The sequence below is a fragment of the Octodon degus genome, unplaced genomic scaffold (genome assembly GCF_000260255.1).
Source record: "Octodon degus isolate 3935 unplaced genomic scaffold, OctDeg1.0 scaffold00032, whole genome shotgun sequence".
Taxonomy (NCBI): domain Eukaryota; kingdom Metazoa; phylum Chordata; class Mammalia; order Rodentia; family Octodontidae; genus Octodon; species Octodon degus.
The window spans coordinates 9,284,442-9,307,287 of record NW_004524608.1 but is presented as its reverse complement, the minus strand read 5'-3'; the positions used below and the strand labels follow the sequence as shown (position 1 = coordinate 9,307,287).

At 36.8% G+C, this 22,846-nt stretch overlaps 1 pseudogene; it reads right to left on the bottom strand.

The window, feature by feature from the left end:
* Positions 1–7,287: 7,287 nt before the first annotated feature.
* Positions 7,288–22,846, bottom strand: part of LOC101562569 — a 36,765-nt pseudogene continuing 21,206 nt past the window's right edge.

Sequence of the window (22,846 nt, the reverse complement as noted above, 5' to 3'; positions counted from 1 at the left end):
AAAAAAAAAAAAAAAAAAAAAAAAAAAACCAAAAAACAAACAAACAAAACCAAACATGAAATTTTAACATTTCTTAAAATGTAAAGAAATTAGCGGTAGGGGCCAGGGAGATGGCTCTGTAGAATAAGTGCTTCCATGGCAAACCCAGGGGTCTGAGTTCAATCCCCGGTTCCACCAAAAAAAGAAAAAAGAAAAAAGAAAAACGAAAAGAAGGAAAGAAATCAAAGGCAAATGCATTTCAAAGCAGAAATCATAATGTAGTATATCAATATTGCTCTGTTGCTGTCAGATGTGATGCTACATGCTAGACCTCTGGCCTTGTACAGCTTACTTTATAGAGTGTTTTGACATAGAAAGAAGAATGTGGGAAGTGAGGAAGGTTGACAAAATTAAACACAAATATGTACTTATAGATTAGGAAATTTTCAAGGAAATTCTAGCCTGTTACATAAAGTACCACAGGATGCTGTAGGAGAGGTTTAGTCAATGACAACTGAAAAGTACTTATTTCTATGAACGTTGATTAATATCGATTTCCAGAAATGACTACATTATAGATCTCTTGGATATAAAAGAAAAAAAAAACATACAAAAAGCAACATTACCCACTGGGCTCCTTGGTTCCTTTTTGCACAGGAAGTTCCTCCCTCTAATGGGAATAAAAAAAAAAAAAAAAAAAAAAAAAAAAAAAAAAAAAAGGCCTCTGAGCTCATCTGTAGCCAGATACCCATAAATTACAGAAGTGAAAAAATGTGGTTGAGTTACTGTTATAAGCTCTTGTTAGGCTGATCAATTTTTTAAAAAGCTGTTTAGGTAAGTAGTTTAGCTATGATAACACCCTTCCTATGTGGAGGGTGTCAATGGAACACAGAGTGGTTTAGAGGAAGAAAAATAAATGACTCCCCTTCCCAGGAGTCATCATAGGGCAGCTTCCTGTCAAGAGGCAGGACCAGGGTTTGGGCACAGACTCTATGGGGAGCAGGTGGGTCAGAGGTCTCTGTTAACCAGGCAGGGTAACTGCAAGACCACTAGACACATGGGATTTGGTGGTTTGGTTTGGTGTGGTTGTTCCAGTATTAGAGAAGCACACACAAATTTTAGTTAGATTTTTAGCTGAAGTGCTAGGAAAGAAAGGAAGAAAGAAAGAAAGAAAGAAAGAAAGAAAGAAAGAAAGAAAGAAAGAAAGAAAGAAAGAAAGAAAGAAAGAAAATGAGTTAAAGAAAGAAAGAAAGAAGAAAGAAAGAAAGAAAGAAAGAAAGAAAGAAAGAAAGAAAGAAAGAAAGAAAGAAAGAAGAGAAAAAGAAAGGTCTCAAGCATTTACCTACAATACCCTCTCCAGTTAAGCACTTCCTGAGAAGGACTTAGAGATCTATTTATTTTTCAACTAACAAAAGATGAGGGAAGCTCTCTGACGTTTTCTGCTCGGGAAAAATCTTTGGATACTTGAATTTTTTATTTTTTTCTTTAAATTGGGGATTGGAGAGAGACTTAAACTCAACTCAGTGAACACTCCTTGTTCCCCTTACTGCTGTAATTACCACTCAAGAGGGAGACCACGCTTCTCTCCCTCGCTCCTAGGCCGCTTGGGGCGGGCTGCTGTTAGCGTCCTCTTGAGATAAGGTTTCTTCTGGGTCAGTCTGAAGACGCTGCCTGCAACAATGGCAGTCGCGGGGTGACACTCCCCAGGGGGGTAGATTCAGCTGTCAGTCACCCTCAGTCCACAGCAATCGCATCTATTTACACAAAAGCTTGTATCTTAAACCTTTTGAAAAGCTAAATAAAGCAGAGATTTACCCATCCTTGATTCTTCATCCTTTTCTTCTAGGGTCCTCCATTTCTCCCATTTTTGTCTTTTCTTGTTTCCTAAACCACCTCTGGGAATTTCTGTGCGTTTTTGTTTCTCTCTTTCTTCTTGTCCGTTTGTTCAATGATAGAGCTTACATTGTTATCATATTAAAGCCTAAGCTTGGATGTCATTCTCAAGTTGTATAGGACTAAAATACCTGGTGTTCTTGTATGAACTGTTTTAATTTTTAAAAATATATTTTCAAAAGGATAGAATTTTCTACTGACCGGAAAAGGACTGTTTGATGTTATTACATTGAGAAACTGAGTTGTATAATATTTAGTGTTTCTTTCAGCATGTTTGTCTAAGTACACATATTTATATATTGTCTCTTGCCATACAATTTATCTTTTTTAGAAAAAAAACTTTTACACTATTAACAAATTAAAGTTTAAAAGCTTGAGTTAGCTTGCAACTGAAGTGAGCTTCAACAACTTAAACAGATATTAAAAATTCTTGTCTAAATATTACTGATTTCAAAGGTAACAATTACTTCTGTGAATTCTATATTTTTGTGATTATAAAAACTAATTTGCTTTCACTGAGAAAGAGAATTCTTCAATTTTCTGTCATAGTGTCATTATAGGATGTTGAATTTAATAAATTAAACACATTCTCATTAGTGAAAGTTTTAAATAAAAAATTACGCTAATACGCAAGCTGGTGGCACATGTCTGTAATCCCAGCTACTCTCGGGACTGAGTCAGGAAGATTGCCAAGTTCAAGGACATCCCAGACAACTTAAGGAGACCCCATCTAAAAAGAAAGGCATAGAGTACTTGCCAAACATGATTAAACCCTTGGCTGAATCTCTGGAAAAATCAAAATAAAAGAAAAAACTTTACTCATTGATTGCTAGTACTAGGCTAACAGTATTAGTAGAATGCTTTGAGAACATTGTTATAGTTGTAATGAGTTTCTCAGTTGTAAGCAATTTTAATGTCATAATTAGAGATGGGGCAGCAGATACTCTACATTTGGCAAAGCTCTAATAGAAAGCCTACTCTGGAGAACAGATCTGGGAACAATCTTCTCTTGCAGCCAAAACTCACATTATAAAGATTAGTGGCATGCAGCATGTATCACCCAGGCTGGTGGCAGCTAGATCAGTTGAGACTTTTGAACCCTGCACTGGTACCAGTCCTTTCTGTAGTAACTGCCTATTGTTCTGAAAAAGAAATGCTTCATTTGTTCATTTGGCATTTCTCCAGCATTTAGTCCTACTTGCCAAGATAGAATAACAAAAGGAATTTGTATAACTTACCATGTTTTGGAGAGAACCAAAACCAAATATCTAAAATCCTAAAACTGCTTTTGGAATGAAGTTTTAGGATTGAAGATATAAAACTCAACGGTGTCCCAAGGTAAATGGTGCTCTTTTTCATTAAATTCGAATAGGCCACTGGTATCTCCTTTCTGCATTATATGCTTCCACCTCCATCTGACTGACCCCTTTTAAATACTCTGTTACTCTCACACTGCACTACAGACAGATGAAATTTTTGCTCCTTTACTCGCTTTTAGTTTTTAAAATACATCGTGTCTTTTTCACCTCAATGTCTTTGGGACAATTATTGTCCAAATTTATAAAGTTTAATTATATGGTTTACATCTGTACTTTAAAGAAAGTAGAGGTAGCTAACTAGCTTTTATGCTTAAATGTTAGCTCCAGGGGCAGATTTAATCCATTAGACTCTAGTAACGCAATATAAAATGGAAGAAATACCTTCATATTGTCACTTTCTGTGTAATGCTGTAACCAGTCAATGTTTTGAGCATCTTCCCTCATGCTATTATCATTAGCACCGCGACACGTATGTCTTGGCACAGATTATATCAGTATATTAATTTCCTGAGACTGCCATGACAAATTACTGCAAACTGGGTGACTTAAAACAATAGAACTTCATTCTCCCACATTTCTGGAAGCCAGAAGGCTGGAATCAAGGTGCTGCCATGGGTCTTAACTTACTTTACTCGTTGCTGAGACAAAAAACTGAACACCAACTGGTAAAAAGAGGAGAGATTTATTTAGCTCACTGCACAGGCTGCAGTCCATACTCAGCTGGCTCCCCGGCTGGGGGTGGGGCAAAGGAGCAGCAATTCACAGGGAGGAAAGGTAGCAAAGCAGCAAAGTAAGGAGAAAACAAGCCTCTTTCTGTCCCTTGTATCCAGACTACCAGGATTAGGCTGGTGCCAAACCAACCAGTGGACTGATTCAGTAACCACCCACCCTTAATCCTAGAACCCTTAATCCTAGCACTGCGCCATGAATCACTCACATGCTAGATGCAGCCACCTGTGACAAAGCCCCCGCAGGGTCCCAGCAGGCTTTGGGGCCCAACTAGACCCAAGCTGTAACATCGTGTTCCTCCCTCCAAGGACTCCGGAGGAGAGAACCCATTCTGCACTTTTTCATCTGGTCCTGAGGCTGCCCCCAAAGCTTGGCAAGCCCTTGTTTGTGGCCTCACCACTTCTGTCTGCCCCATCTTCGTCTTGCTCCCCTCTCTTTCATTTGCCGTCTCTCCTTTGTGTGAGCCTCCTAAGAATGCTTGACATCTGCTCACACAATCCAGAATGATCCTCATTTCCAGAGTCTCCATATCATGACCTTAGCAAAGACCCTTTTCCCAATTAGGAAACACTCCTGTCTCTGGTGATTTGACATGGAGCTAACTTTCTGAGGGCCACTGTTCCATGGAATTTTGGCATTTATTAGTTTACACCTCAGAGCTTTCAAATATTCTAGTTCTACTGAGTTTTTGTTTTCATTTTAAAAACAATTTTGTGTTGTCTTTAACATGTACCTTGAATGGCTAAAATTCATATTTGTAGATACAATATTTTGAAAATTATATGTAATCCTTCAGGATTTGAGATTAGGATTTTTTTTTTCTTTTTCCAATCCCAGGGATTGAATGTGGGGGCTTTGCACTAAGCTATATCTTTAGTCCTGTTTTGTTTTTTAATTCTGACACATGGCCTCTCTAAGTCACAAAGCTATACACCCTCAGTTTGAACCTGTGACTCTCCAGAGTGCTAGGACTACAGGTGTGCCACACCATGCCTGGCTCTTCTCAGAGATTCATATAAAATTTTGGTGACTTTGTTACAAGAACAGAAGAATTTTATTGGGGAAAATATTTGAATCACACATTGAGTGTAGGAAATCATATTTCTCTTTTACTTTGTCATGAAGTTTATTTTATAACCTAAGAGGCTGCATGGTGACTCTCAAAATCAGCTCTATCATGTTACAATAATTTCTTTGAAGTATGCTGAAAAGGAATTAATCTTTTAAGAAGAGAAAATACATGAGAGATACATGCAAATCTCAGTTAACAATAACTGGGGAAAATGTAGCAAATTCAGCATCCACGATCTGTTTAGGTATTTTTTAATTTCCCTACATTTAGGACTAAGCCTTACTGATAAGATATTAAAAAATATGTTCTTTAATGCAAAAATACACAATAATCATGGATAAAAATATGGTCCTGGGTTCATAAGCTGAAATGTTGATAGATTACAACCTGATAACTTCCAAGGATTATTTCATTTTTAATTTTTTTCTTTTTTTTTCCTTTGGGGGCACATAGGGAATTACATTTAACCAGTACTATTTTTTAGGAAAGGGAAGTATACTGAACATGAAGAAAATATAAGGGAGAAAACAGTAGTTTTGCTGAATGTAATATTCAGGGAGAATAAAAATAACAGAAACAAAAGTACAATGGAATCTAAAACAGTGGTATTATATATGAAAAATGTGTAGCAGTACTAAATAAAGCAAACACTAAATATATAAGGTACTTAGGTGGAAATTTTTACACTCTAATTCATTATTTTATATGATTGGAAATTAAAGGACAGTTTTTATTTCTAACTCAACTGAATAGGAATTTATGATCATCCAACATCAAATGTTATAACAAAGCCATAGCAGTCCACAGTTTATCAAAATCTTTTTATGGATTATATAGGAGCTACTTGATCTATTTTGATTCTTAGTTTTTTTTGTTTTTGTTTTTGTTTTTTTATACAAGGTCTCATTACACAGTTGAGACTCACAGTGGTCCTCCTGTGTCAGCCTCCCCCGCTCTGGGATTACAGGCCTGCGCCACCATGCCCGGTTCCGGGGTGTTTCCACGGCCTGCACAGCGTGTGGTACCAGGGATGGAACGCAGTCCTAGAGCTTGCCAGGCAGGCAGGCAGGCTCTTAGACCACTGAGCTATGTTTCTTGGAATGATTTCTTCATCCTAGATCTTCAACTGTTCAGTATTTTGAGTTATTAATTTAGGAAGAAAAAGTAAAAAAAAAAAAAAAAAAGAAGTCACAGCAGAATAATATGGAAAAGTTCTGGGGGAACCGGTGATGTGGCTAGGAAAGGATTTTCTGTTCATGAGAGTTGTCTAACATGGTGTATATCGAAAAAGAAAAGTGGATGATAAAGAACCTTGGAAACTGAAGAAATCAGAAAAGAAAAACAAGAAAGTGTGTGTGTGTGTGAGAGAGAGAGAGAGAGAGAGAGAGAGAGAGAGAGAGAGAACAACCTGAGAAACCTTGGTGTAAGCTAGAGTACGAGGAAACAGAGGGGTTTGCTGGAATCTCTTTTGCAGCCTCAGCTCTAGTGGCTCTTTCTTTGTAACTATTTCCCAACTCTCTCTTCTCTCACAGGCCAGAACAGGATTTGCTCAATGTCATTTCCAGAAGTAATACCTCAGGAAGTGCTTGCAGTAACAGCTTTTCAGTTCCAGCAAACTGATACTTTCAGCAGCCAGAAAATAATTGCCTCAGTCATTTTAAAGAGCAAGGTCTCTAAAAACAGCGAGAGCCCCTTTTTAAAAAAAAGTTATAGAAATCCCATGGACATTAGATGAAGAAAATCAGTAAGAAAAAGACATAATCAAACCTAGTGTTTTGCCGTTTACTTTCAAATGTTCCTGGATGTTATTTAAAATATTAATTCTGTTTCATTGATCCTTAGAGTGAATGATAGTAAACTTTTGTCAGTGACAAGTGTTTTCTAGTAGAGCTGGGATACAGGTCTTTTTGAACAAAATTTCATTTTACTTGGATAATGGTGCTTATTTCTTCCAAAGTTTCATTGGCTGTTTAAAGTATAATCCCAAAAGAAAAATAGACTCCTAGTTGAATTTAGTTATATAGCTTACATGGATGGGGAGTGACATTTGTTTCCATGTTAAGAAAATCAATGTATTACAAATGAAGTTCTTGTTGAAGCTGTATTTATGAGTGTGTTACCATTGTTGTGCTTTATTTTCCAAGAAGAAATGTGTCTAACCTCGAGTTTAATCACGATGGTCATACTTTTGAACCAAAAACTTCGGAAGAATCCTTAAAAAATCTTTTAGTTAACATTGGAAAGCAAAACTCAGGCCTGAGATCTTAACCATTTAAAACATTGAAGTATCATCAATTAAGCGTCATCGAGCCTAGTCCCATCTTTCATTACAGCTCTCCAGAGAAAATCTAAAAGCCAGGACACTCCGAGCCGAGCTGCACATGATTCAGTAGGTGGCACAATTTTCACTGAGTCAGTTCTGAACCGATGCCCCAGCGCGGGACGAGGGGGCACCGCACTGCTGGAGGTGCCGTCTAATGGATGAGGGTAAAACCAAGGTCCTGACCACCAGCAGTTATTAAAAATCCCATGGCACTTTTCAAAAGAGTAAAGATGATGTTAAACCCTGTGTCCTGGCTAATTTCCAAATTGGGCAATTATATTCTGCCTACTTAAAATTTCTCTGTAATTTTAGTTGGATAATATATTCTTCATCTTCTGCCCTGTGCTTTTGCTATTGCCAGTTTCGAGGTGGATGCAATTTCATGGGGAGGGGAGTGATGCATCTTTGAAAAATGTCTTGCAAGGTCTGAGATCAGGGGCTGAAAGGTACAACATCCATCTATCAGAACAGGTGCCATATTAGTTTGTTTCTCCCATGATTAGGCTGACTGTAAGGAAATTGCCAAATAAGTGTCTTTAAAAATAGCCTCGTCAGATAGCCAAAGGTGCTACGCTTGCAAGGTTTCCAAGATGGGTATTTTAATTCTATTAAGTTGTGACTAAGAAATGAGGCATCTCTTGAAGTGAATATATTATGTAAATATTAACAATTTAAGCATAAAATTATAGACACTTAATAGGAATAATTAAATTTCCTAACGTTTGCCTCACAAGTTCCATCACATTTAATCTAAAGCACAAGTCACTATATCACTTTTAGTTTTAATATTACAATTTCCTCCAAATCAATAATTCTTAAAAGAAAAGCTCACTATTAGGGAATAAATCAAAACATTTCTTTATTTTTATACTTCTTTATTTTTTTAAATAAGAATACAAGGTGGTAATAAAAAAATTAGAAATGATAAAGAATTTCACCAAATAACATAAAATGAATTCAATTGTACTTGTTGTATTGCATAGCGCTTTCTTCAACTTAGTTGTTCAGAAATATAAATAAAACAGTTCTTGATTAGTGTGCTGTAAATTTAGGGAAAACCTGTAAAAAGCATTCCGAAGGAAAAAGCCAAAAGAGGGGTGTGTAAGGACAGCCAGGCTTCCTAGCTGTGTTTCCAACTTTATTCATTCCTTAGGATAAAACCCATACAGAAAATGGGAAGAAGGCCCTTAGTATTATAAATGGTGACTTAGACATTTATCTTGACAGGTTAGCTTTAAGACATACTTAGCAAGAAAATAATAAAACAAATTATCAGCAATTCAGCTTCTCAAAATGCCCTTTTGTAGCAAAAACAAAGGATAAATCTAATCTATTCCTACCGAGTTTTAGAGTGACTTTTCTTATATTACATTTTTATGGTCTTTCCAAGTAGTCTTACAAGGTTGTAACCTCAAAGGTTCCTATTTGTAACAATTCTAATTGTACTACAAGCAACCTTCAAACTAGCTTCTTCAAGTCTTCCTGCTTCACAGATACAAGAAAACCTACCTGATTATTAGTAGTACAGGTAATAGCAGGAAATGCTTCCAAACAAAAGCAAAATCTGCCAACTTGTGGTGATAGTGCTAAACACTGGTATATAAGCATGGTAATTCAGTCAGCAAAACATGGCTGCTGAGTAAAGAAGGCACTTGGAAAAGAAATAGCATCTCTAGAATTTGGCCTTAACTTTAGTAAAAAACAGTGCAATGCTTTTAGCCTAGCTTGGACAACCACAACAGGCTTTACTCAGTAGCAGTAAGAGTTCATTGTGTAATGGAACAGGTAGTCAATCTGATCACTTTGTCTTTTTAGTATGCAGCCCAGAGGATTTGGAAAAAGATTACATTTACCATAATTAACATATATGTAAATGGAGATCATGGCTATGAATGATAAATTTTCATAGCAATTTAAACCTTGTACAAATTAATCAACCATACAGACACTTGATTAATGAAAAGCTGTGTCACTTTAAAATGCAACATGTTAGTATATATTACTGTTATCACAGATCAAAGAATCTTTAAATGTAAACCAATTAGAGCAAAGTTCAATCTACTTTTTTAATAAATGTAATTCTCTTGTAATTATGATGCAATTTGAAGAAAATGTAATTCTGCTTCATATTTATTTACCAATTTTAGTGAAAAGTCATGTATGTGAATTTTAGAACTTTCATTACTGTACAGTGATTAGATTCTGAAAATATATGACTGCAGTGTCATTTAAGGATAGGAGAAATGCAAGAAGCAATTACAAAGTAGGCACAAAATATTTCGGGTTAAATTTAGTTTTCTTTTATGAGGTGTGATCAGCAATTACAATGAATTTTAAATTTTGAAACACTTATTAGCATAAAAGACATGTTGTTCCATTCACCCTGCTCAGAATGCTTTCCTTATGTTCAAAAATACTTATTCCATTGTTCTTCCCACTTTCTCATGCAGTTCTGGAAGTCCTTCAATTGATTAAAACTCTTTACTTTTTTTTTTTCTGCTTTGAGGCAGGGTCTTGCTATGTAGTTCAATGTGGCCTCCCATTTGGGGTCATCCTCCTGTCTCAGCCTCTCAAGTACTAGAATACAAGCACGGCCACTATGCTTCAGCGCAATGTTTATTTTAAATGGTCATCTTGACTTTGAGAACAAGCCAGATGCTGCAAAATGCCAGGTCAAGTGAATAAAGTGAATAGTGCTTGGCAGTAAAATTCACTGTTTTTTGACCACACCTTATAAAGAAGCTCATGAAAGAAGACTCCTAGAGCTGCTTCTGAAAATGTCAAGAACAAGGGGACAAGTATGTTTCAAGGAGGGAGTATTTTAAGAGGGTCTAATGGCAATGCAATGGGCCTTTTGCTATAATAATTTTTTAAATGTAAGCATTTACTATATCTTTTGATCATAACTCAGTTTTTTAATTTTTATTTTAGGTCTCATTGAGGAAAAATGTTAAATTAAATGCTAAATGGCTGACACCTGCATAGAACATTTGAGATGAAATTTATAGTGATGCTTTAGTAAGCAACATTTTTCTGAATCTTTAAGGACTAAAAATCAAAATTCTTTCAGACACTTAAATTTATGAAAATGATTTCTATTGTTGTGAAAAATGAATGCATAATTTCCAGAAAGATATAAAATTTATAGTTAATATATGAATATGTTCTTAAAATTTAAGCTCTAAAACACATATCTTAAGGTTTCTTTACAGCATAGACTATTTTTGCAAATAAAAATTAGGCATAAAGGCAAAAATACTAGTTTGCATAGACAATGTACAAGATGGTAAAAGAAAAATTTAAAAAACATTAGAAATGATACAGCATTTCACTAAACAAAATAATAATTCAACAATGGTTGGTGTATTACATAATATTATTATCTTCAAATTAGTTGTTTTTACTGCCAGATATATACATGCAAAATTGAAGAAAGGAAGAGAAAAAAATTAAGTACTAACTGCTCCTTTCAGTAGACCAGCAGAAATCAACAGTCTCGTTTCAAAATGTTTGCTACACCATCTGCCTGAAAGGTATAGTATAGGTCTTCACTACTTTCTGAAACAGAAATGATCAGTAAGCACAGGACATCTTGCATTATAAATTAAAAGCTTGGATGCATGAATATGGGAAAAAAGATCTAGTGAACATCCTTAAAAATCTAACTGCTTTCTTTCTGTGACTGTTGACTTTCTGTAAAATTTTAATAGCTACAGATAGCAACTGGGATGAGGAAAAGGACAGAAGTCAATGTACGTTTGTTTCACAAGGAAAACCCCACAATGGATCATTGATTTTCAATAATAAATTGCAATTATAGGGTTCTGTCAAATTTTACCATTTTCAATGGATATATTATGTAATATGTTGTTGATCAAGGATCAAGAAATGCTCAAATTAAGAAAGTCTCTATCATGTTTGAGACAGGAATATGAAATATATGTCACATTGAACTCTATGCCAAATTCCTAGTAACAAACTATACATAATATAACAAATAATAAGTATTTTATGTGTGTTATATATTAAGAATTTGGTACTTTAGAATGTATCCACTAATAACTTTATTATGAAATCACTGAATCTCAATAATACTTCTGTGAAAAGGAAATGCTCACCCTGATAATAAATAATAATACTGAAATTTAGAACTTCGGGTGTCTTATTTCAAAACTTATATCCTTTCCTTAAAACTAATTAATTATTTATTTCTTTATTTGGTATAGGATCTCACTACTCAGCCTGTGCTCATAGGGATCTTTCTGTCTCAGCATCCCCAGTCCAGTGACTACAGGCATTGGCCACCACACCTGGTTTCATTGGTGGCTCCACATGGGGCCAGCATGACATGTGTCATCAGGGATTGAACCCAGGTACTTGGGCTTACCAAGTAGGTACTTAGACCTCTGAGGTATCTCCCCAGCCCTAAAGCTTATATTCTTAGTATACCAAACTAACTGTGTTCTCTGTGATTTAATAACAATATTAAACATACTAACTGTGTTCTCTGTGATTTAATAACAATATTAAACATCATTTTATCTTGCCTCTTAACTGATGCTACTAATGTTAGAATGCTAATTTTCCAAAAACTTGAAATTGTTTCTGAGAAAATTGAAATGTTTGCTACACTATCTGCCTGAAAGGTATAGTGTAGGTCTTCATTGCTTTCTGAAGCAGAAATAATCAGTAAGCACAGGATATCTTGCATTATAAATTAAAAGTTTGGATGCATGAATATGGGAGATAAGATCTAGTGAACATCCCTAAAAATCTAACTGCTTTCTTTCTGTGACTGTTGACTTTCTGTAAAATTTTAATAGCTGCATGGAGCAAAGATTTGATAAGTACACTTTTCATTTATTTATCTGTTTATTCATTCAACATATATATGCCACTTGGAAATATATATCACTGAGAAAAGTGAAAGAGTGGTAGAATGCAGAATGGCCGAGGGGTGCTATATATTGTGTATGAATGTGTCTCATTGCTATTTGTTTTTCAATAAAATTAATAAAAAAAAACAAAGTGAAACCCACTCATCTATACTACTAATGCACATTAATTAAAAATCATTTACTCCACAACTACCCATGGTACTATGGAAAGTTGATAAAAATAGTTCATTAATAATACCATAATAACTGTTTCATTGCAACTTATGCTATGACTACAACTGTCATTGACTAGCTAATGTAAACCATGGCTTTATGCTTGAGGTATAAATTTCAGCAATGTATTAGGCATTAGTCAGGTTCTCATTTTGCTTTTTCAACCTCTAGTCCACAAATCTTACTCTAACAGTGTTGACTATAGAAAAAAAAAAAAAAGAGCTGTTCTAGATAACATAGAATCATAAAATGGGAATATAATACTCATTCGAGTCATTTTTTCCTTTGAAGAATGAAAGGAAAATTTATTGAATAATCTCCCAAAAGACTGGGGCTACAATTATTGCAATGCCCATTTTACAGATTAAAAAATGAGACTCAAGGAAGTGAAGTATTGCATTCAATGCCACACAGAGAGTGATTATCAGCAAATCAAGTCTGCTTGGAGTTATGACCCTGTATCCTTGTTGGAAAGTTTAGGCATTCAAAGTTATGGACAAAAGCCACGGGCTGCAATGCGTTTATCAAATTCAGACGAAATGCTGGGATCAGGTAAATTCTGAATCATTCAGTCTGGGCTTTGGGCCTGGGACTCTGCGTTTCTCACAGGCTACAAAGTACTTTTTTTTTAACAAAATAATGATTCCGTAATTAAGAATATAATGTATTAAATGACTTTCCAGTTTCTCAGAAGGATAAGTGAGGTGGTTAGTATTGTTCTTGTGTTATTTTTTGTCCAGGTACTATCAATTTAAATTTCAGGGCTGGAGAGATGGCTCGGTGGTCTAGAGCACCTACTTAGAACAAGCTTAGCAAAAGCATCAGGGACCGCGGTTCGATCCCCCAGCACCACATGCCAGCCAGCCCTGCCCCCTGGTGGGCTGAGCTGGTCTCTCTCTCTCTCTCTCTCTCTCTCTCTCTCTCTCTCTCTCTCTCTCACTTTTAGTATTATTACTTTTTGTTGTTACGGCTTCCACACCAGTCCTAGAGTCCATCACAAAGATGCAAATAATAAGGCAGTGGCTTACACATTGGAATTGGCAAACTTCTTACTGTAAGGGGTGACACACTGGAGCAAAAGGAAGCAGGCTGTCATTTAGTCTGCATTAATGTAAACAAGTATTTTACTTAGAAAAGAATAAAACTAGTGAGAATGAAATGCATTTGTTAACATGAGCAAAAGTTTCAAGGCCTAATTCAGAGAACCTGAGTACATTCCACTAGTAACAGAAATTTCTTTTTAAAAAAAATAATTTTATTGAGAAACAAATAGCAATGAGACAGTTTCAAAACCAATTAGTAGGCCAGTTTTAATAATTAGTACATTGCATATCATTGTCTTCTTAGTGATTATTCATAGTACGAGATGCAGACATGATATCCTGTCCAAATACTATTACAACAAATCTTTCTATTCATTAAATTAAGAGAAAGTACCTGTATATATATCTAACTATTTTGAATATACAGATAAAATATGGCCCTTCATTTGCATCCCCTTTTTTGTTTAGTTTTGTCAGAGATGGGTATTCCATTGTCATTTAAATATTGTAGGTACATGAATTCAACAAAATATTCCAATATAGTCCAGTAGTCCATAATAGCAGTGGGTTTTCCGTAGGACTGGCAATATTAGAAGTGATAACAGAAATTTCTGAACAGAAAAAAATACCTATTTTAGGTATTTTAAGGGATGAGAATAGTGTCACAAACAGGCTAGAAATACTCGTGCAAACTTCATGTAATTAAATGTTTTCATAATTACATATATCCTGATATTTCAAAAGGGAACTTCTCTAAATTATAAGTCAAAATCATTCAAAAAAATTAAAGTAACAATGCTAAGCAGCATTGACTCAATTTAAATACCATTCGGTGGTCCCAGTATAGTGTTTATATCACAAAAAAGCCGTCATAATTTGCATCCCATTGACTATTCCCTTAACGCTAAAGAGCTATCATGCCACTCCTCGAGTAGGTCTCTAGGGTTGAAGCCTGCTCCATCACTGCTATGCTAGGTCTATTTGGTAGTAAAATCAGGGTTACTAGCTGAGTGCTCCCTTACCTGGAAAAAAAAAGTCTCTGTATTAACCCTGTCGTCTCTCCCCTGGCATCCCAGAACTTGTCCGATTTGCCTTTCCAGGCCCTGCTCAGCAATGCTGGAGCCGACACACCATTCTAATAGTCTACATTTCTTTTAGGTTTTCTTGATTGTGCACTTTCCTGTTCATGGTATCCCTTTTGATCACATCTTTCAAATTATAAACATCTATGCTACATAATTTTTTGTCTCTCCTGTGTTATTCACCTCATTCTTTACCTCTTTATCTACTGCTTGCCTAGCCTGTCAGTGGTCTATTTAGTACCTTTGGATTTGCTTGTTTATTTTTGCAGTGCCAGGGATGGAACCTAGGACCCTACAAAACTATGCTAGGTAAAGTCTACAGTTGAGCTACACCGCTTCAAGCTTTGTTTAAATGCTTGTGTGTGTTTGTATGTGTGTGTGTGTGTGTTTGCATGTTTGATGTATTTTAGAATCTTGTTCCTTTTTTTATAAAGTGGTATGAGCTTTATTGTTTTGTGTTCCTGGGGAACAAACTCAGCAGTGCTGTACCACTGAGCAACCCTCCACCCCTTTTTTTGGAGATGGCATCTCACTAGGTTTCCCAGATAATCTTGAACTCCTGCTTCAACCTTCCAAGCAGTTGGGATTACAGGTGTGGGCCACTATTCCTGCTTTAAAATTTTAATAGTACTCAGCAAGGAGGTTGATGCAGGAGCATTATAAAGTCAAGGCCAGCCTGAACAAGGTTCAAGCCCAGCATACAGAGTGAGACCTTCCATCTCAGAAGAAGGGATGCTAACTGGAGCATCAGAAACCACTGTTTCCAGTGCCTCCTCCTGTTCACAGATGAAGTTAGAACTGTCTTTCACGTTTGTCTCTTGCTCTTCCACCTTCAAACGTTTTTTCAAGGCTGGAACTACAACTTATCTTCATTTTCATGTAGAAAGCTACAAATCATGTTGGTTCTGCAGGAGAAATCATTATCTTTCAACTGCACCCATTCTACTCCTCCTGTGCTTTCTTCTCCTTCCTTCTCCTCTGTCAAGAGAGTTCTGGTCATGCTGAATTTCTTCATTGTGTGGCTTTTCTACTTCAGCACTGTTTTACTGTTGCCTTCTGTATCATGTTCAAATTTTTCTTCAAATATAACACAAGTTCCAAGAGCATCTTCATACTCCTCAGCAAAGATATAGCTGTCCAACTGCATAATGGGCCTGTCATTCTCGATCCCCAAAATCTTGCATTTATTTTTACATTTTGAGAGAAAATCTGGACCAATAATTCCTAACAGGGCTGGGGAGATGGCTCAGTGGAATAAGTGTTTCCCTGGCAAGTGCAAGGGCCTGAGTTCAATCCCCAGTTCTGCCAAAAAAAATAAAATATAAAAATAATGATAATGATAATAATAATTCCTGACAGCTCCACCAGGACAAACTGCTCTGCTGTCTCCTCCTCATTGTCCTCTTCCTCCTCCTAGTCTTCCTCCCTCTTCACTGGATCCTCCCACCAGCGATCCTCAGTTGCTGACATGGGCCCGCAGGGTCTAGATCACTAGTTACGCCCACCCAGAATCGCCATCTTTAGTACAGTCAGCTAGAGTCTTGTTCTAGTGTTGGCATTTTCATACCCATATCCTGTGTCAGATTAGATTTGCTGACCCACCCAAAATTATGCTGGAAATCATAATCTTTGCAAATCACCAACAATTTTAGGGAATCAGAGGAATTTTATAGCATCAAATATGAGTTCTCTAATAATGTTGTGCAGCATGTAACAACATAAATGGTTGCTTTCTAATTACTTCTGCTCAAAAAGAGTAAATACACTTTTAATACTAAAAACATTGACATGAAGACTAGAATGATGATTTATTTATCATATCTCTATAGGACCCTAGTCATCTATGCAAAATAAGATACAGTTGTTTGAATCCCTATTGATTAGTTAATTGCTAATGAGGAGGATGACTTCAACCACATTGATAACACATTAAAATCTCTTTCAATACTCTAGAAGAGCATTAAAAATTAATTTTTAGTGTATCTTTCCAAATGGGACACAATTATTAGAAATTATGATGGTCAAAATTTGAAATACATGTATGAATTCTTGTCAGTTACCTCTTACTAAGTATTGAAGAGTATTCAGGCTGGACATCTCCAACATCGTTACTCACATTTTAAAACTCAAAGGGGAGCATCTAAACACCTCTGCAAAGCAGCCTCTCTTGTCAGTCAAGGAATCTTGAAGTGTGTGTTAGTAGAATTAGGAGAAAGGCCCTCAATATATCATACTAAGACTTGTTGTTGTCAGCTTACCGCAAACAGTTTAAAGCTATATATGGAGAGATGGGCCCTAGTTATCCTAAAAATAACAGGTTTCTGTATTAGCAGCATTTTGTTTTTTTTGAAAAATACTATATATTTCTAAGACTTTTGAGTGTAAGAGTGGTGATCTGCTGCTAAATCAGTCTTGTTTTTTAGGATTTAGCAATTGCCATCTCTGACAGTTTTCTCTGACCTTGCCTTGTCCATGCGTACCGGTGCATTCAGATGAATCTCAATAGCCCTAAAGAATCAGAGGGGTAAATCTAGTGACTGCATCTTTGAGAAATTCAGATGCAATAGTATAATTGCCCCAGGTAGCTTTAATGACTAATTCTGAAAATATTCTTAAGGCTAAAGAGCTATTTTGGAGATTTGAGGTCATTTCTCCTTTTTAGAGGAGTCTTTAGAAAGTTTTTAGAAATACTCGAGTTTGTACATAGATCAAGTCATTAATAACGTAAGGCAATATTGTTCATCTTTGATTTTATACCTATTACATTTAGTGCCTAGTTAAGAAATTGGATAACTCAAGGGTGAAAATAATTTTAGATTTCAAGACATTTTGAAGACAATACCAAAGATAGGCCTATTAACAAGTAACTCAAGGTAAGAGAGACATAACCCTGTGCATTGGCATGGAAGAAGAACAATTCCATCTGGATACATCAATTAAGGAATATTTTGTAAAGGAAATACTCATCAAATTTATCTTTGAAGGATGTAAAAATTAATGAAAGCAAAGAATTACAAGTGAGAAGCACAGTATAAGCAACATGGAGAGAAAAACATGAAAAACACCCAGGTCTAGTAGTGCATGCCTGTAATTCCCATTACTACTCTGGGGGCTGAGACAGGAAGATTGCAAGTTTGAGGCCTACTTGGGCATCTTAACGAGACCCTGTCTTAAAGTAAAATTGCAGAGGAGCTGATGATGTGACTCAGTTCCAGACTGCTGCCTACCATGCAAGAAGACCTAGATTCAATCTCGAAAGCCAAAACTTAAAATAAAATTTAAGAAAAAAATAACATGCATCATGCATTTGAGATGAGAGATATGAGGATACAAGAGGTAAAGTCTTCTTTGGGGGTTGGTAGTGTTAGTTTTGAGGCTGGTTCTCTCTATATAACTCAAACTGGCCTTGAATTATTTATGTGGTCCAGGCCGTCCTAAAACTCACAGCGATTCCCATGCTTCAGGCTTCTGAACGCTGGGATTATAAGAATGCACCACCACACTGCACTCAACATGAGGCAAAAATCTTATGAGTAAAGTCCAATATATATAATGATGATTGGCTAAAAGTGTAGCCAATTTTAGGATGAATTAGATAATAATAGGTAAGACTAATGTCATAGTTTAGGCAATACAACAAAGTGCATTGATAGATGGCTTATAAACAATAGAAAGATATTTCTCACAGTTTAGAAGTGAGTCAAAGATCAAAATGCCAGCACGCTTTTGTTCTACTGAGGAGCCATTTCCAGGTTTGAGACTTCTCTTTGATCCTTCTCTGGCTTCTATATGGGTGTTAATCCCATTTTAAATGGCTCTGCCCTCTTGACCTGTTACCACCCATAGCCCTACCCCCAAACATCATCACAATGGTATCAATGTTTTCACATATAGATTTGAGAAAACAAAAACATGCCATCTATTGCAATTAAGGAACATTGGTAAACAAGGCAAGAAGTTTGGTGACAGGAATATATCTATCATAAAGATTAAGAAACAGATTTATGATATAATATTGAATTTATTTAACTTGGTAGAAATCAAAGGTTTACAAGATTTCCAGTCTTGATTGATAAGTCATTTTTTAGGGGGATACTGGGAATCAAACTCAAGACCTTGCAATTTCAGTCAGTCACTGCACTGCTAAGATATATCCCTGGCCCACTAAGTGATTATTGTATCATTACTGGAATAGCAAATACATAAATGATAAATAACGTGGTTTAAGAGAGAAAGGACATAGTGAATTTATATGTGGAAATACTGAATACCAATGCTTTAGAATAAGTATGTGACAACATTAAGTTGATATTATATTTATTTATTCATGTATGCAAAATACATGACATAACCCAATAACATCATATTCAGTGAAGTGAAATCAGGTGTAATGTAATTGACTACTGGCACCTGGACCCTGGAACTCCTTACCAACAGGATATCCGTACTTCTTGTAGCTATGTCCTTACATTAAGTACTCACTAGGCGATTAGCTTTGTATTTCATTTCAAGAGTTTTATTGGACTAGATTATGAAGTGAATACTGGTCTAGGTGCTAGGGTAAAAACATGTATGTCAGGTATAGTCTCTGTCTATGGTAGTTAATATTCTAGTGGCAAAGATAAAGAATATGCAAATCAGGAGGTGATATACTTTCAAATAGTGAAGAAAAACCAAGATAAATGGATAGAGAATGAGGAGGGTATGTACCTTTTAGATATGGTAATAATCTCAGAGAAGATCCTTTGATCATATGGTCTGACATGATCCAAAGTAGTAGAACTGCACATTACAAGAAGTGACTGGAGACCTGGAGGATAAGTATCCTAAGTAGCAGGAATAGGAAATGCAAAGGCCTTAATATGATGCCATGGGTTGTGTCTAACTCCACAGCCTCATGCAGTCATAGGTGGGACTAGGCAGAGTTGGCTGGGTCTAGGTTATGTGATGCTGGGAACAAGGGTGTGTGGTTACTGAATTAGTCCAAGGACTGGTTTGGCATAGTGCAAGATATGGATACTGTGAAGGCCCACCATGAGTGTGGGAAGGCCCACCAGGGCAGCCTGGATGGACATAAAAGGATTGGAAGAAGGCTGGGCTGTTGCTGCTGCTTCACTACTTCACTGATTTTCTGCTTTATGCCTGCCATGAACTGTTCTCTTTGCTTCCCCTCTGCCAATCCACTCTGCCAATTATGAACTGAAACCTCTACAAACTATGAGCTCCAGTAAATCTTTCTTCCTTTAACTTGAGGTGTCAGGTATTTTGTCACAGAAACAAGAAAAGTAACTAAAGCATATGGTAATAAGTTTAACATATTTTCTAAGAATGGAAAAATAGCTAGTCATAGAATTGTGATAACCAAACATTAGGAAATAATACCATGTAAGACTGTTATAGTTTGAATCCAAAGCCCAGCTGATGGGCTTTTGGGAAATAATCAAATCAAGAAGGCACTAATTTCACCAATGGATTAATCCTTTCACAGTTCATAACTGAATGGGTTATTAAGAGGTAAGGCTTTTGAAGACAGTGGATCATAAAACCATAATCTTGGAGAATATATCTTGTGCTTGTCTTATCAGGCCCTCCTGCCCTCTCTTCTTCTTCTTCTTCTTCTTCTTCTTCTTCTTCTTCTTCTTCTTCTTCTTCTTCTTCTTCTTCTTCTTCTTCTTCTTCTTTGTTTTTTGTCTTTTGTTTTCTTTCTCTCTGCTTCTCTGATGCTGTAGCTGTGTAGCTTTGCTCCACTCTATGATATTATATCTAGCCTAGCCCCCCAGTAACAAGACCAGCCAAAACATGAGCCCAAATCAACTCTTCTCCTTTCCCTAAATATTTGATCATTGTGATGTAAGTATTGAGTAACTCAAGGGCCGTGTAGGTCAAACTGAAAAGTGTGCATTTTTTTACTAAGTTTAATGGAACATGATTGAAAAGGATAGTAATAATCATCTGATTTACATTTTAAGCATTTGTTCTGGTTCTGTACAGAAGATATAGTATAGGAGGACAAGAAGAGAAACACAGAATCAGGGTGAGAAGTTACTGTAATTGTCAAGTCCAGTGATCACTACAATTTGGAATAGAATGTTAGTAGTGGAGTGAATGGAAGTGTTCTGATTTGTGATAGATTTTTGACTCAAAAGTGACAGGAGTCAACCATGAGTGGAATGTGTGCAAAAGATAAAAAGAAAAACTGATTTCTGGACTTTTTGGACTGAAAAATTGGGGCTATTTTGTTGTCACTGACTTAGATGGAAAGAAAGGAGAGGGAGATATATAGGTGACAGAAAGAGGACAAAGCCAAGACTTTTATTTTGAACAAAAATGTGATACATTAAAAAAAAATGTGATACATTTCATAAACATTATAGTGGAATATTTAGCAGACAACTGGATGTAAAATCTGACTGATGAGAGAGATTGGGTTTGGAGATACTGTGTTGGGAGTAATCAATATCGTACTGGTTTCTTCTCCACTTTCTCTTGATCTGTGTCACAGCATACAACTATGGTTTCTTTCCTGCCTAGCTTCTGACTAGCTTCTGTCAAAGGGAAACCCTTCCAGTGGAGAAGGAAGGAAGAGCTAAGGTGCTCCCTTACTATTTCACTATGAGCTGCCTGATTATTCCAAGCAGGTGCCACAGCTCTTGTTAAGGACCCTATTCTACCTAGGATCTCCTACTCCACTCTCTGCTCACATTCTTACTCTTACCCTTTTAGATCTAGGAATGGTAACAGATCACTTTGAGAGGTGGGGAGAAATAGGGATTGAACCCCATGCCCTTTGCTGGTGTGTGTGTGTGTGTGTGTGTGTGTGTGTGTGTGTGTGTGCGTGTGACAAGATCTCACAAATCACTAACTCGCTCAGTCTGGGTGTTTCAGTTACTTTTCTCTCATTGCTGGGACAAAATATCTGACACCCAGAGTTAGTAAGGAAAGGTTTATTTAGCTTAGAGTTTGTGGAGGTTTCAGTCTATAATCAGCTGGTTCCTAGGCAGAAAGGCACGTGGCAGAGGGTAGCAGTTCCTGGTGGTGGAAAACAGCAAGAGCCAAAAGGGAGGAGCAGCGATGGCAGCAGGGAGCAGGCCTCTCTCCCTTCCTTATACTGCAGGCTGTCTGCCTCAGGGCGGGCATCGCACTCACACTCATAGTCCCAGCATTGGATAATGAATGAATTCCAAACTCTAGAAGCTGCCTCATAACTGCATGAGGTTTTGGGGCCAACTAGACACAAAACATGATAATGGGCTAAAAATTAGTCTTCCTCCTTCTGCCTCAAAGCACAGAATGCTGTGATTACATTGTACATGACCACAGCTGGCTATGTTATTTCTTACCCTATAGTATTTTGTTAACCCTTATGAGTTTCCTACCCCTTGTCAAAGAAAAAACTCCCTAAACTGAAACCACCAATGATTATCCTATTATATATTTTTTCTGTATTTAGGACAAGGCCTACAGGGCCTCAGTACGTATATCAGACTTCTCGTGATTCTCCTGTTTTCAGCCTCACAAGCGCTGGGATTACAGGTGCACGTCACCACGCCCAGTCTCGATCCTGCCCTATGGGCGGGACCTGCACGGCACATGGGAGGTTGAAATCCTGTTGCCACGTTCTTTCTAAGCAGGCACTTTAGTCCACTGAGCTATCAGACTGGCCCAGATTATCCTATTATTAATAGGCACACATTCTATTTTCTGTTGGGACAAAAAATTAAACAGTGTTTTCCTAGCTCCTTCACTGTAGTGTGTTAAGAATGATAGCATAATTGTTACTGGAAGTGGCCTTAGGAATTCACTCCCACAAGGGATTCTGGGATTGTTTCACATTTTTAAGGACATTGATAACACTTTTGTGGGGAGGTGATGGGACATGGGTAACCTGTGGTGGGTAGTGACATTAAGATTGCTCAAATTATCACCAGTCAAGGAGCAAGGTGTTAGGCAATCAAGTCGTCATGGTACTTACTGCTATGGCAACATTAGTGACTATGGAGAAGATGGCATCCTCTGACTTTGATGACCGCACAGAATGCACAAAGGGAACCGAGAGAACTGAATATCTGAGATTACACATGGAAAAATCAAGTCTTTGGAAAGTTTGAAATTATTACTTAGTCCTGATTTGGGGAATATAAGGATAGAAATCTAATCCATGGCTTGAATACAAGGGAGGAAAACTTCATAGCCATTTATGCCCTCCCTCAGATATTTTATATCAAAGTAAAAGAACTAGAAGAAAAAGGATCTCCAGACCCAGTCCTAGCCCAGGTCCGGTGAGTGTGCGGAGAG